At 38.1% G+C, this 14,144-nt stretch overlaps 1 protein-coding gene across 2 annotated transcripts in view; it reads left to right on the forward strand.

Moving 5' to 3' along the window:
* The window catches only part of nlgn3a (neuroligin 3a), a 241,725-nt gene that overhangs the window by 117,190 nt on the left and 110,391 nt on the right, over positions 1-14,144 (forward strand). The window lies entirely within an intron of this gene.

The following is a 14,144-nucleotide window of genomic DNA, read 5'->3' on the forward strand; positions in this document are numbered from 1 at the left end:
ATTTGGTGTGGCGAGAGAGATGTCAGAAGAATATTTTACTTCAAACAATCCTTCATAAAGTGTGTACGCGTAGGTAAAAGACTTTGCTTAACTACTTGTCCCGTGCTGCTTTGCAAATGATGTAATTGTATTAGTTTAGAGTGTGTTTGTGTGTCTTTTTAATGCATTTTCCTTTAGGAAAAGACAACTGCCGACTGAGCTTGATCCAAATGAAATTTGGAGGGGTGACGTAGACTTGAAAGAATCAGATCAACAGGAACGATATTAATCATGGTAATGCCTTGCAAACATGCGCAGTGCTGTGATTTACACGCATTGTATATCTTACGAAAGTATGTTTACTTGCGTTTTATGCGGTCAGCGGGGGAGAATGTTTACTAATTATAACATGCGCTGAAGTTTTGTTCGGAATACATAAATGCACATGTAAATGAACATGTGAATCGGATTGCAGTGTTTATAGGATTCATAGAAACAGAACTTTCAGAATATGGAATCAGAATGGATTCAATCAGATGAAGATGAGTACACGTAAAGGTATGATTTATGGTCATTGTGGCCAGAAGCGTATTCCGCAGACCTCATAGTAGATCAATCTTGAAAGGCTTACTTTATCATTAAAAGTCAGTTTCACTAGGGGAGGTTTTGATATGTTGACTTTAAAACGATCATTTCAATCGAAGTATCCTAATGCACAACCAGTATAACTTCATTTTTTACAGTAAAGGGGCAGTGTTGTCATATTTGTCATGGGGATGAATGCTGTACCAGCGGTTATGATATTGAACACATATTTGAATTAAGCGCTTGCAATCAGGTTGTTTTGACAGTTCAGTGTATAACAGGTCCAGAGTTAGTCACAGAAGCTCATGAGATTCCCTTCTGGATTTTATTACGTTCCTTTCATTTCAAATATTTCATTCCTTCCACAGATGACGTTCACCCAAATTACATTTATTCCTTATGTAAGATTCATAATAAATATATTAGGAATGGATGAAGAGGATGGTCGACTAGCGATCCAACTTTCTTAGTCTTTTTTAGCTTTAGTATTTTTAGCTTTAATGCTTTTAAGAGGGATGAATTCTGCGACTCAGAGCGGGTTTTAGCTTGCCGCATCACCACTACAAATACAAAAAAGCCCAAAAATCTTAGAAACTAGAGCTCAAACTAGTCAATCTCACTAACAGATTGGCAGCATGTCACAGTGTTTGTGCACACAGCTTTAACGGAGGCGATAATCAAGCTCTTTCTCCTAAACTCCTTCCTCAAGTGTAGTGTTAGGAAGTCATTTCATTATAGTTGACTGCTTTATTTGGACAGTTCGTGTAAATCAAGCAGTGGGGAAAAAACGACTCACCAATTCATTCGATTCGTTCCTGCTGAAGTCCCTGTGAGGCATTCTTATGAAGCAAAATATTTAGTATACAATATTTTGCTGTTGTTCATCACTGTTTTTCATGCTTAACTGTGTCAACCTTAATGTAATCCTCGTTGTTTTTGTGCTAGATAAATATTAAGTGAATTATACAATCTGATTGCTGTATATTTGAAAAGATATTACCCTGCTTAAATGGCTAATCTGGCTATGGATAAATGTACTGTAGTAAAATACATAATACATCACTTATTGAATAAGGCTTATTTAAGACCAAATAGTGATTTTAGAGATATTTGAACCCACCTTGAAAATATGTTAATTTCACACCTTGTACAGTCAAACCAAAAATGATTCAGACACCAGATATATATTTTTTTAGATTTATTTTACTAGTGTGTGCAGGACACTATAGTTCATTTATGTTAGTGAGGATAGCGAAATAAAGTAAACTGACTACTAGTAAAATGTATAAATAAATGATTCAGACACTTTGAGCTGATCATGTTTTGCTGAAGTGTGTTTTCTGTAATAACTAATGCTCTTTTTACACACACACTGAACACAATGAAGCATTGCTTGGTGATTGGTTGAGCTAAACTGGTATTATGTAATTGTGTAGTTAAATTTAACAGCTGACAGATAGTCAACATAATTCATGTGTGAGACAGTCTAACAGAAGGATTGACAAAACCAGTCAAATATCAACTGATCTGAGAACTCTGAGTTCTGCTCATATTTTATCACCCTTTTCTAAACGATAGCGAATAAACTGATAATGTGAGAAATGTTGAAGTGTCTGAATAAATGTTGGTTTGACTGTATATATACACACTGCCATTCAAAAGTTTGGGATCGGTAAGATTTTTTATGTTTTTAAAAGAAGTCTCTTCTGCTCACCAATGCTGCATTTATTTGATTGAAAATAAAAAGAAAAGAAAAAACAAATATGACAATTTAAAATAATTGTTTTCTATTTTAATATATTTAAAAAATATATATGCATTCCTGTGATCAAAGCTGAATTTTCAGCATCATTACTCCAGTCTTCAGTGTCACATGATCCTTCAGAAATCATTCTAATATGATGATTTGATGCTCAAAACACATTCATTATTATTATCAATGTTGAAAACAGCTCTGGGCATTTTTTTAAGGATTCTTTTGATGAATAGAAAGTTCTATTTTGTTTATTTGAAATATCTTTTGTATCATTACAAATGTCTTTTTAAATGTCTAAATGTCTTTTAAATTATTGGTCAATTTAAGAATTGACCCCCCCCCCCCCCCCCAAAAAAAAAAGAAGAAAAAAGAATAGAAAATCAGTATAATGTATAATGTTACAAGCTTTCTATTTCAGATAAATGCTGTTCTTTTGAACATTCTATTCTATGTTTCTTGAGCATCAAATCATCATATTAGAGTGATTTCTGAAGGATCATGTGACACTGAAGACTGCAATAATGATGCTGAAAATTCACCTTTGATCACAGGAATAAATTACATTTTAAAATATATTAAAATAAAAAAACAGTTATTTTAAATTGTAATAATATTTTACAATATTATATATATACAATATTTACAATAATATATATATATATATATATATATATATTATAAATGCAGCCTTGGTGAGCAGAGGAGACTTCTTTTAAAAACTTTTGAACAGCAGTGTGGGCTTGTACTGTAGCACTTCACTGAGAATTTGTAAATTAAACATGATGTCTTAAAAAAAAGGGGTTGAAATCTCAGTAGCTTTATGTTTACATGCACCCAAATAAATGTCACATGTAAAAAAAATAAGCATATAAATGCTCAAATCTGGATTACCTAATAATACTGCTGGAAAACCCTCCCACATTCAAATCTGTAGTGCAGTCATTATGTTCTAGAAAGAAAAGATAAAAAACCCATACTATTGCATACAGGCTTTGGTAGATAATAGACTTCGAAGGTTATTTGCAGGGGGCAACCAGTGCAAATGCCCAGCTCATTACTGTAGCATCACGATACACAGGGTTTCATCCCATATACAGGGCATTAGATGTGTTCCCATTATTTAGCCGGATTAAAAGCTTCGGAGGTTCAAAGCCCAAGTTATGTGTTAAGCTGGAGTTCAGAGCCCCAGGGACACTTATCAAATCCCTCGCCCAGCGCTTGCTTTGCACAAGCAGAGGCTCTTGAACTCTTGAAGATGGCGGTTCAGAGACAGGCCTTTGCTCCACGAGAGCGATCAGCGCTAAAGGTGCAGGGTACCTGTTTTAAACAGTGCTCACTGTCTCCTGTTCTGTTTCTGTCATCGGATCAGAGCGGCAATTTACATCAGAGATGCAGGAGCTTATCAACTCATCGGTTTATTCTAGGTTGTTCTTCCTACAAAGGTCCAAACCGAGTTTATCAGTGTCCGCCCACTTTTTCTGCAGAATGGCTCCAGGAAATATTTTCCCGAATTCATTAGTTTTATAGACATTCCACAGAATTCTTCAATAAAGAGGTGTGCGCCCTGAACCCAACCATCCAGCTCTGTGATGAATCACAATATCATGACCAATTCCTTTTCCCATATTTTCTTTGCTATAATGTTTTGTATTATGGTTAACAAAAAAATAAATAAATAAAAAAATCACTGCTGGAGATTTCTTCTTGTTTAATGTTTTATGAATTATTGAGCTCTTACATAAAATCCATGTTCAGAATTTTGTTGTTGCCTTTCCCAAGTGAACCCACTATAATGATTTATATTCAGAGCTTGGATATGGTTTGATTTGGTGAGAAGCATATTCAGTACTTTCACCCTTGTGTGTTTGTGTTATGTAAACAAAGAAAAGAAGATCCACATATTATGGCTGCAGATATGAAACTTACGTGTGTAGACAAAACATTTTAGGTGTATGTCTTGTAAGTTTTTTTCTTATTTTTTATATTCATCAGTGCAAAAAACAGTCGAAGCACAGCTGACATAAAAAGTATGCAATTTTGTTCATCCCCCAAAGTTGATAGATTTAATATATATATATATATATATATATATATATATATATATATATATATATATATATATATATATATATATATATATATATATATATATATATATATATATATATATATATATATATATATATATATTCCATTTGCCACAATAACAATAACTTTTCATTTAGCCAAAAACCCAAACTGAGAATAAAGTTTGTTTAATACTCAATTAATAAATCAAAATTATGTTGTATAGAAACATTTATATTGCATAATAGGCAATTTTTATGTCAACTTTTTTAATAACAAAAGGGTCTTTCTTTTAGCCTGGTAATACCAAACTCTGCTACTTCGCTTTGCTTTGTAGACATGGCACAATTGAAAAGTGTTTTCTTTCTCGCGGGGGGGGGGGGGGGGGCGCTTGTCTGAAGTTTAAAATCATTGGTTACCCGTAAGCCAATCACATAACGTTTGGTTATGGCGTGTGTTATGCGCATGCTCAGCCGCATCTAACTTCCACTGTAAACACATGAATGATGCGAAAACAAAACCATAGAGCGAAATACCGGAGTGAACATGGCTGTGAACGACTTTTGCAGATTATGTGAAGAAAATCTACGCATCCACGGTACAATCAGCGTCTACGTCACGGCTCTCAGCCCGCCCTCTGTTCGTTGATTGGCCCGGCCGTCCGAAGGCCGCTGGAAAACTGAAAGATTAAAACGCCGCGAAATAGACACCGGCAGAGTCAAAACGCCATCAGAGAAGCGCTAATGAAATGTCTCTCTTTCGGTCAATGACTTCACACCTCCAAAACCAGTTTGGCTTGTAAATAGGGGCACTTTTTTACATTGTGATTGTAGATACTTTCTCCTTAAAACTGCAGTGAACCAAAGACGGTCTCAAAAACACGCTTTGAAATCGCTGGTGTTTCTGACGTCACAAACTACCTTGTAACCAATCAGATCAACGTTCCGGCGGGCTTTAGCATATCATTAACAGCGAACTAGCAGGGGAGTCTCGAGAGATGCCAGGTTATTCCTGTATATTTTTCTGTTGCTATGAAAAACCGGGCAATAAAGCGGGTACATGATGTTTAATTCGATGTTATAATGAACTATATGCCTTTCTCCACTGACGTTCTGAGTTGTTCAAAGCGTTTCTGATGATTGTTAGAAGGCAGACTGAGATGGTGAACGGGAACATGGTTTGTGTAACATTAGCAACACATTATTAGCTGTTTGATAATATAGTCAAGCAAAAGGCTAATCATATTAATTACCTTTGTGGCCGATGTTGTTTACTTCAGTACGTTGACTGAGTGGATCTCTGAGCTGCTGTGAGTGAGTGGAGGCGGGGCTCATTTGCATATTCCTAGAACCACGTATACTAAATGAGGCAAGCTATTTTAAGGCATGTAGAATTGTTTTTTCACAGGAAAATGTAATTTTGGTGATCAAAGATTAGTTTTAAGGGATACAATAATTAACTACGGGGGAACTTTAACAACCTTGGAGAGCATGGTAGGATAAACATTTCAGGATTATGTTAAGGCTAATTGTACTGTGGAGAGTTTCGCATGATGTTTTGAAGCCTGTTATGAGCTCTATTAGAGTTGAATTGTTGCATAGAATCTGGGGGAAAGTAAATGATTATTAGAAGTGAGTGTTGAGTAGTAAGAGGCAGGACTTCATTTGGCAATGACAGCAACAATTGAGGACTACAAATTACTGCACCATTAATGTGAAGTAACTGTTTCCTGAGCAATGATTGTGTATCAGTGCAGCCTGTTAAGAAAAACTACTGTCCCTTCAGCTTTGATAAAGGTGAGTTTGGTCCGCGGCCTGAGAAGAGGAACGGTGTGTGTTTGTTATGCGTATGTGTGTGCGTTTCTAACCTGCGTGAGAGGATGGAGCAGGTAGTAGCGCTTGGGAACTAATTGAAATGAGAGGCGATGTGCAAGTCTCCTCCAACATCGCCAAGCCATTCGTCAGGGTGACATCACCGTACTCACACCACATCCATCTTCCAGAGCAGGCCCAGGCTTGCACTGCTCGCCGTGATTAATATCCATACCTCCCAACTGCACACCGTCACTCCCAGCGCATTCAAACACAAGCACACTGGGAGGCAGCGGGCAGCTTCCCCTGTAATCTTCTCCAGAGCCGGACAGCTGTGGTGTGGGATCCTTTTCCATGCCTACGCCACTGATGGCGGAAAGGGAGTTGGCAAGGAAGAGTGGCAGTGTAGCGCTCCTTTATTGCCCATCCAATAGGAGAATCCGCTGGCTCTGCTGGTAGCCGCACGCTCGACAGCCCCCTAATGAGTTGGATGATGTTTTCACCTTAGAGTGTTAGCAAAACACAAGACGCAGAACAAGGAAAGCCCACAGCAACCACCTGGAATGAGTTTCAGCCACATCTGCGCTGATAATTAAAGGAATTACATCAAGGATTTACAAAATGGACACAATTTACTTGGCTTCTTTATGTTCCAAACTTCTATGACTGTCTTTTTTTTTTTCAAAACAATGAAAGCATTTTGAAACCAGAGGCTGTCAAACTCTAAAAGGCACAACAAAAATGACTTTTCACTTTTCACTTAAGTAGAGTGATGTAAGGAATGAGATGTACTGGAAGAGCTGTAGCAGAGGGCAAGATATTCAACGAATGAAAGGTGGATATTTGGTCTGTTCCTCACACAAAGACTTCTATAGAGTGCAATAGTCAGCTTCCAGAAGTAAAAACCCCATTCATCATTGGAATAAATAGAAAAAAGTCACAATAACTTTAACGATATATTAACGACAGACCTACTGTGAGCTCTGAGGTTGTTAATTGATGGTATACCCTGCTGAAAAATCCAGTAGAAACCAGCATGATCTGGTATAGTGTATCAACAGCATTAAATTAATAGTTTTATATTTCACCATTATTTTTTTTTATCCAATTATGTAATTTGCAATGCTTCATGAGATTCTATTTCTTTCCTATTGCTATTTGTACTTAGTGTAAATAGCCGCCAACATACTTTTTTGCTTTTAATCAAAGCTTGTAATGAATCTCCTCATTGCTCAAAATTATTTAAACAAAAAAAATCATAAGGGTAAAATACTTCCGGAAAAAATGCGGCTGAAAAAGTGAGCGAAACCATAATGTACTGTATTGTGTGACTCAATACCCAATTCTGATTGGTCAGTCGTGGAACTCACTGAGATCGGTGGCACTGCTGTATATCATAACACTCATCCGGGTAACTGAAACCAGCGCTACCTTTCACACGCTCTCATTTCACAGAAAGTCACGGTTTTGGATCTTGACACCTCCTGGTCACAGAATGATTTCACTGTAAGGGCAGCTCAGAGATCCTTCATCTATCTACTTCATTTTTTCATCTGTGTTCCTCAAAATTCATACAGGTTCGGATTGACATCAGCATGAGTAAACGCTCGATTTCAGTCCATTTTCAACTGAACTATTCCTTTGAGAACAAGTTGGAACTGTAGGATGACAGAAGAAAAAAAGATGGTCTTATCAAAGCAGGCTGTCAAACCACATTTGGAGTTTTGCGTTGTCCCCCCCCCCCCCCCCCCCAAAGGCTCTCATTATGAAGAGATGCAGCTTCCACCTGCAATCGGGGGCGAGCGGCACTTTGAAGATGCTCTGAAATGTGACCACGTACGCCCGCTCCCTTAGACTGATTAGCTTTGATAACCCCCCCCGTCTGATGTACGCAACAGTTTCATACTTTTGTAGCTCTCAGGCTGAAGCTTACACTTAGCGTAAAAGCCTTTCGCTGTCTTTGAGATGCAGAGCGAGTCGCCCCCACCCTGACACACACGCTTCCATTCAGTGCCATTCAAAGCTGGATGTGATTGATTGGGAAGTGCTCCATGAGAGCAGGGCCGTTCAATGCACACCACTCTTTTGTCATTCACAGGGTTCCTGCCTGCCCAGAGAGAGCATGTCATGTAATCAGATTAAGAGAAGTGCTGTCACAGGACAGGATGGCTAACAGCTGGCCCATAAGCACCCTGATTTACTTTACGCTGCTTACTGCTTACTCCTAAAGGCATTGGACTTTAGTGGAAGCAATCTGTTTTATCAGTCCCAAATTTCCCGGGTCGTTTATCCTCGCCTATCAACGTTATGGGTTTTGGTTTGTAGCGTTCCACAACGGCACATAAATATGACAGGTTTTTGTGTCTTTGAGGTGAATGCGCTTAATACCGTAGAAATTGCATGTCCGTTGCAATCTCATCAAATGCTCATTTTCAGCTGAATTGAAAATCAAAATATCAAGAATGCACCGGTTGTTTCATCTGATAATAAAGAGTTTGGGCTGAAAATCTTGGCGTCAAGAGCTCTTACTATTATTAAGAGCTCAAAGATGAAAAGGCGGTCTTGTCAGATCTCATCTAAATCCAGGTATGACATTCTTCTAATGCTGTCCCATCATATATCTGCAGTCATTAATTCCACGCCAGTCACTCCATCATAAACCTCTCCTTGATAAATGATGGAATTATATGATTTATCGGTCAGTGATGCGGTGTTCGTTTTATCTGTAGTCATTTATTCAGAAATGCATCACAATGCTGTACACAGTGACTTAAATATGCCTCTTCTGTAATGAATATGTTAACAAGTGCAAAATGTCGGTGGTGGTATAACTCATAGACATATTAATAACAAGATGCAGCTTCTGCACATATGTCAATCGCCATCTTGAAATGGTCAACCAGAACTGTTTACTGTAAATGGATGTCGAAGATGCCTCAGTGATATAGTAATATGTATACTGATGTAGATTACATAAATAAATCTAGACACAATAATATATACTAAAATAGATTGCTATGCAAATCTTTACTATCCAACGCATGCTTAAGATCACCAGATTCAATGGTGTTTTACCAATACTTACTGTATCATCCAAAATATGCAGAATTGTTTATTACCAATTAAATCTTGTAAAAATTGGCTAGAAAAAAAAAAAACTGTTGTTGCCTGTTGCAGACACATCTACAAATGTACTTTGCTTGTTTTTTTTTTTGGTTATTTGTTGGCCAAAATAAATGCGGTGGAACTAACATAAAGGATGCATTTAGTATTATTACATGCCACTAACCCCAAACCAACCCCTAATCCTAACCCTATAGTAAGTACATGTAGTTAATTATTATTGCTCAGTACTTAAATGTATAATTACACTGTAACACCTTAAAATGAAGTGTAACCAAGCATTTTGGTGTCACATGACAAGAAAAACGTAAATGGGTGACAGATATTTTCACGTTTTCGTTACATGGTGAGATTATTCAGATTTTCCAATGGCAAATGGTATAATATTGGTATAACAGTTGAAAGATGTGTACATTTGTGTATTCAAGATGTAAGGAGAATATTTTATGTTTAATATAAATGTTTATTATATCGCTTGACATTATCATTAAATCAAAAGTCATTCAATTGCTAGATGAAAATGTGTGAAAACAATATAAATAACTCCATATGTATTTAAATGTGGAGTTAAAACACCACCAAAGATTTTTAAATGGGAATACCCATTAGAATGAGTGATTTGCACAGTTTTTTTTTTTTATGAAATTCTGACAAGTGGACTTGAGTATGTGTGTATGTAAACCATCCCAGTAATTTGGAGAAAAACAAGCCTAGCCCCATACTTTACTGGATGCCATTCATTGCATTCTGGAAGCGTATCTATTTCGCAGAGAAACCTCTCGTTGTGGCCTCTTCTTTTCCGCCCCTCCATCAGAAAGCGAGCAGAAATGAGATGTGAATGGGCCCCAGTGTTCAGAGGGCCGTAAAAACAGCTCTCTTGTTCTAGCCTTCCCCCCAACTTCCCAGACACATCATTGAATCGGCCAGAGAGTGTCTTTGAAGAGAGGACTGTACAGTGATCCAAATGCTCTTTCCCGCTCTTTCAGGGATGTGCTCTCCGCCTCTGCCTAGCCCTTTTCCCTTTCAAATCCCATATTTATGTTTTTTGAGGGTGGCCTTCCCTTTCCTTCGTCATCCTCACGCCAGAGCCCCTCTATTCAGCCCTGGGGAGAGAATGGAGGGGGGTTATGAGACTGTCAAGGCAGTGATTGTGTAGCTGAGGTTGGGCAGGCGGGGCTGGGAGACTGGCAGATACTTCAGACACACAGACAGCCTTGTTAGCTGGCATCCACAGAGAAGGAAAGAGAGGAAGACAGACTGGCTGATGTCAAAAGCTACTACTCCATTGCATCATCCTCTTCCTTCCTTCATTATTGTCTTCCTCCATTAGTAACACAGGCTCTATCTAAAGCTCAGTAACGAGTATCACATATTCTCCATTCTTTTTGCCTCAGCTTCTAAAAGATTAGAGGGATTTTCCACCCCAAAATGATTATATCATAATATATCATAATTCACTCACTCTCTGGACTTTTGTTGAAAAAAAAAAAAGATATTTTTAATATTTTCTCAATCTGTGGTCCATCCTTTAAAAAGTAAACGAATAATAATGCCAGTCTCCCAACCTCAGCAACATTTACAAGCTTCTAAAAGTACATAAAGACATTGTAAAAGAAATCCATGTGAATCAAGCATATGGATTATATGATAAAAAGATTTAATTTAGGTATTTATTCACATAAACATTGATTAGTGCACACTGGTTCTCGTGTGTCAACCAAGATTGCTTGAGCTGCCGTTTACCATATTTGATGATGAAAGATTTTTTTTTCACTCACTAAGTTTGTAGGTATGTTCCATTACAGGCGGTAAGTACCCTACGAAGAGAATATCATTGGGTATATACCAACATCTGTCCCAGCCCTAATTTTTTATATGAAGGCCACTGCAAACAGCATAGGGAATAGGGGAAGATCGATACCTCACTTCACAGGAAGTGGAGAGTAGGGCTTGCATAGACTAGTCGAGTACTTCAACCACTAGTCGACGCTGTCGGAAACAATCGACTACTCGAGCGTCCATTAACCATAAATGAATTAAAAATGGCGAACGTCACCAACAGACACCACACGTCAGATGTGTGGAAGTATTTCATCAAGCATGACAAAAATATAGTAATTGGCCAACTCTGCAAGAGGCCGTTCACATATTGCGTCTAAAAACGTGCGGAAAGCGCGGCCGTGCCGCTGTCTCCTACAAGCGCTTGCGCTCCCATGGCGTCTGTCGTTGCTATGCAACCAACCATGAACTGCGCTCTCCATGATGACAACGAAGAAGTATCAGCAAAGGATTAATTGATTTCTAGCCCTTGCATTAGCTTTACTACTAGATTTCTGGAGATGAGAAGGAAAAACCCGCCTGGAAAAACTAGCGCACCACATTGCTTCCATTATGAGCGCGCCTACATTTGAAATGTCGACCTTGAGCGCGAAAAAGACGCGATATGTGAACGGCCCCGTCTGAAATGAAAGGCAAGAGCGGCTATTTATTTGGCTTTAGACTGTTACATGAAAATTTTAAAATGAAATGTCATAATTATAATGTTTTGAGAGTTTACTTATGTAATTGTTGCATTAGGCTATGAATTAATAATGTTTATTGATAAGATCTAGCTATTTCATGTCTTTTCATTTACAGTAGCATGAACCACGAGTAGTCGAGTAACTCGAGTATTGTTTTGATAAGAAATCGACTAGCAGAAATCAGTAGTCGTGCAACCCCTAGTGGAGAGTGATATTTACCCACCAGTCGTTGCGCATCACTCCAGGAAGTTTGTCTAAAGGCGGGCGTACACGGTGCGATTTTTGCTGTTTTTACGAGCTCGCAGATACATTTTTTCACTCGGGAGAAATCGAGTGGAATCGGTGATGCTCGCATGGTCGTGGCTCGCAGCGTGTGAGAGGAATTACGAGCCGAGCCGAGCACGTTATAAGCACCTCCCCGACCTCCCGATCATCTTTAAACATGTTTAAAAAATTCGGGGAGTCGGCCCGATTTTCACCAGCTGTCTCCTATTTCCAAATTATACACAACCACGTGGGGCTATACCTCAGTGGCAGCAACCATACAGCGTGCGCATACACTGTCTCTCTCCCTCTCTCACACTCTCACACACCCCCACACACACACACACACACACACACACACACACTTCTCTCAATTCAATTCTGTTCAATTCAATAAAGCTTTATTGGCATGACAAAAATACAATTGTATTGCCAAAGCATCAAAACAGCATAGAAAATTATTTTGAACATTGTACTATAGAAAATAATAATAATAATAATAATAATATTAAATAAAAATAATTAAATAAAAATAATAATTCTCTCTCTCTCTCTCTCTCTCTCTAGTTTTCATGTTGAATGGCTACTGTTCTCTGCTTTACAACAAATCATTTGCACACACATTTCTGAAGCTTTGCCTGCATGCAACATTGACGGTCTCTGTGTTTAGCGCGAAAGCTCACGTGATTGCTGCCGGCTCGGGATAAAATTCGTGCAGGACAGTCGTGCCGTGTACCAGCTGCATTGACGCGATTATCAGTTAAACTGACTCGCAACGTGTGCAATATCTCACGACCTCCCGAGTGTCCGATCCTGGTCCGAACTCGCACCGTGTACGCCCGCCTTAAAATAAAGTTTAAAAAAGTACCATCACCATCACGTTTACGCTAAAACCTTTTGAACTGTAAGGCCTAGAAACAAAATCCCAGATTCCTTATGCCGAGTCGAATGCGTACCATGCTTTCAATTACAACAAAATTTCCTGCCATTTAGAATTTTCAGAAAACCCTACTTTATTGAACTTGCCCAAAACAGTTCATCTGATCTTCACCAAAACTGGCTCAGATAAAGTTATTAAATGTTTTGAGACAAAACTTGGTACCTGTCAACACATTCTTGTACAGGAATAGTGCAATCTTGGCTTAAACTTCTAAGTTTAGTTATGTTTAGTTATTAGGCGCAGCATACCAAGTCGAACGATACCATGTTTCACCATGTCAACCATTTTGTGTGTCAGCCATTTTGAATTTTTACAGTAAAATGTTATTTACGAACATAGTAATGTTTTGTGAAACATAGAATGTGTTGTTGTTTTTTTAAACAAATTTTCTTGTGGATCATTTCCTTGCACTTGGACATGCCAAGTACAACAATACCAAACATGCAAGTTCTATAGCAAATTGGTTCTAGGTCGTTCGCTTGATTGGAATAAAGCCACTGAAATAGTATTATTGGTCGACTCTTGATTTTGATTCTACGTGCCAAAGGAACCCTGTCAAAGAATTATTTGTATATAAATGGATATAATTATTAAATGGAATGAGATATTTTCATTAAATATGACACATTTGTGTAAGGCCTCAGTCTAAGAACACACTGAGTAAAAGTAGCAGGACTGGGCCACTTATCGGCCCTATAATACAACAAAACGTGACATTTACTTTAACTACCGAACCGTTTGTCGTATTGACCTCAAAATTGACATGCAATGTCTTTTTTTGAGCTGCCATCATTGTCTATGATGACAGTTGTGTATCTTGAAAAACATGGCCGCCGTTCTGATGGCGACATGTCATAAAGGATCTAATCTCTGATTCTCTGCAGTGCTTTTCCATATTGAGATAAAACCTTTAAATGTACCATTGTTAACACCCCCTGACAGTGTCATATCAGTTCCATCACCAGAACGATATATTCAACCAACATTTTTGCAGATAGTTTGCTTGTTGCTACTTGCAGCTAAATGCTGTATTTATGTAGTTTCACAAGTGTTTATAATTTTTAACTGTGAAACAAGACAATCGTACATTTGCAATG

Source organism: Scardinius erythrophthalmus, assembly GCF_964197995.2.
Source record: "Scardinius erythrophthalmus genome assembly, chromosome: 13".
NCBI classification, from domain to species: domain Eukaryota; kingdom Metazoa; phylum Chordata; class Actinopteri; order Cypriniformes; family Leuciscidae; genus Scardinius; species Scardinius erythrophthalmus.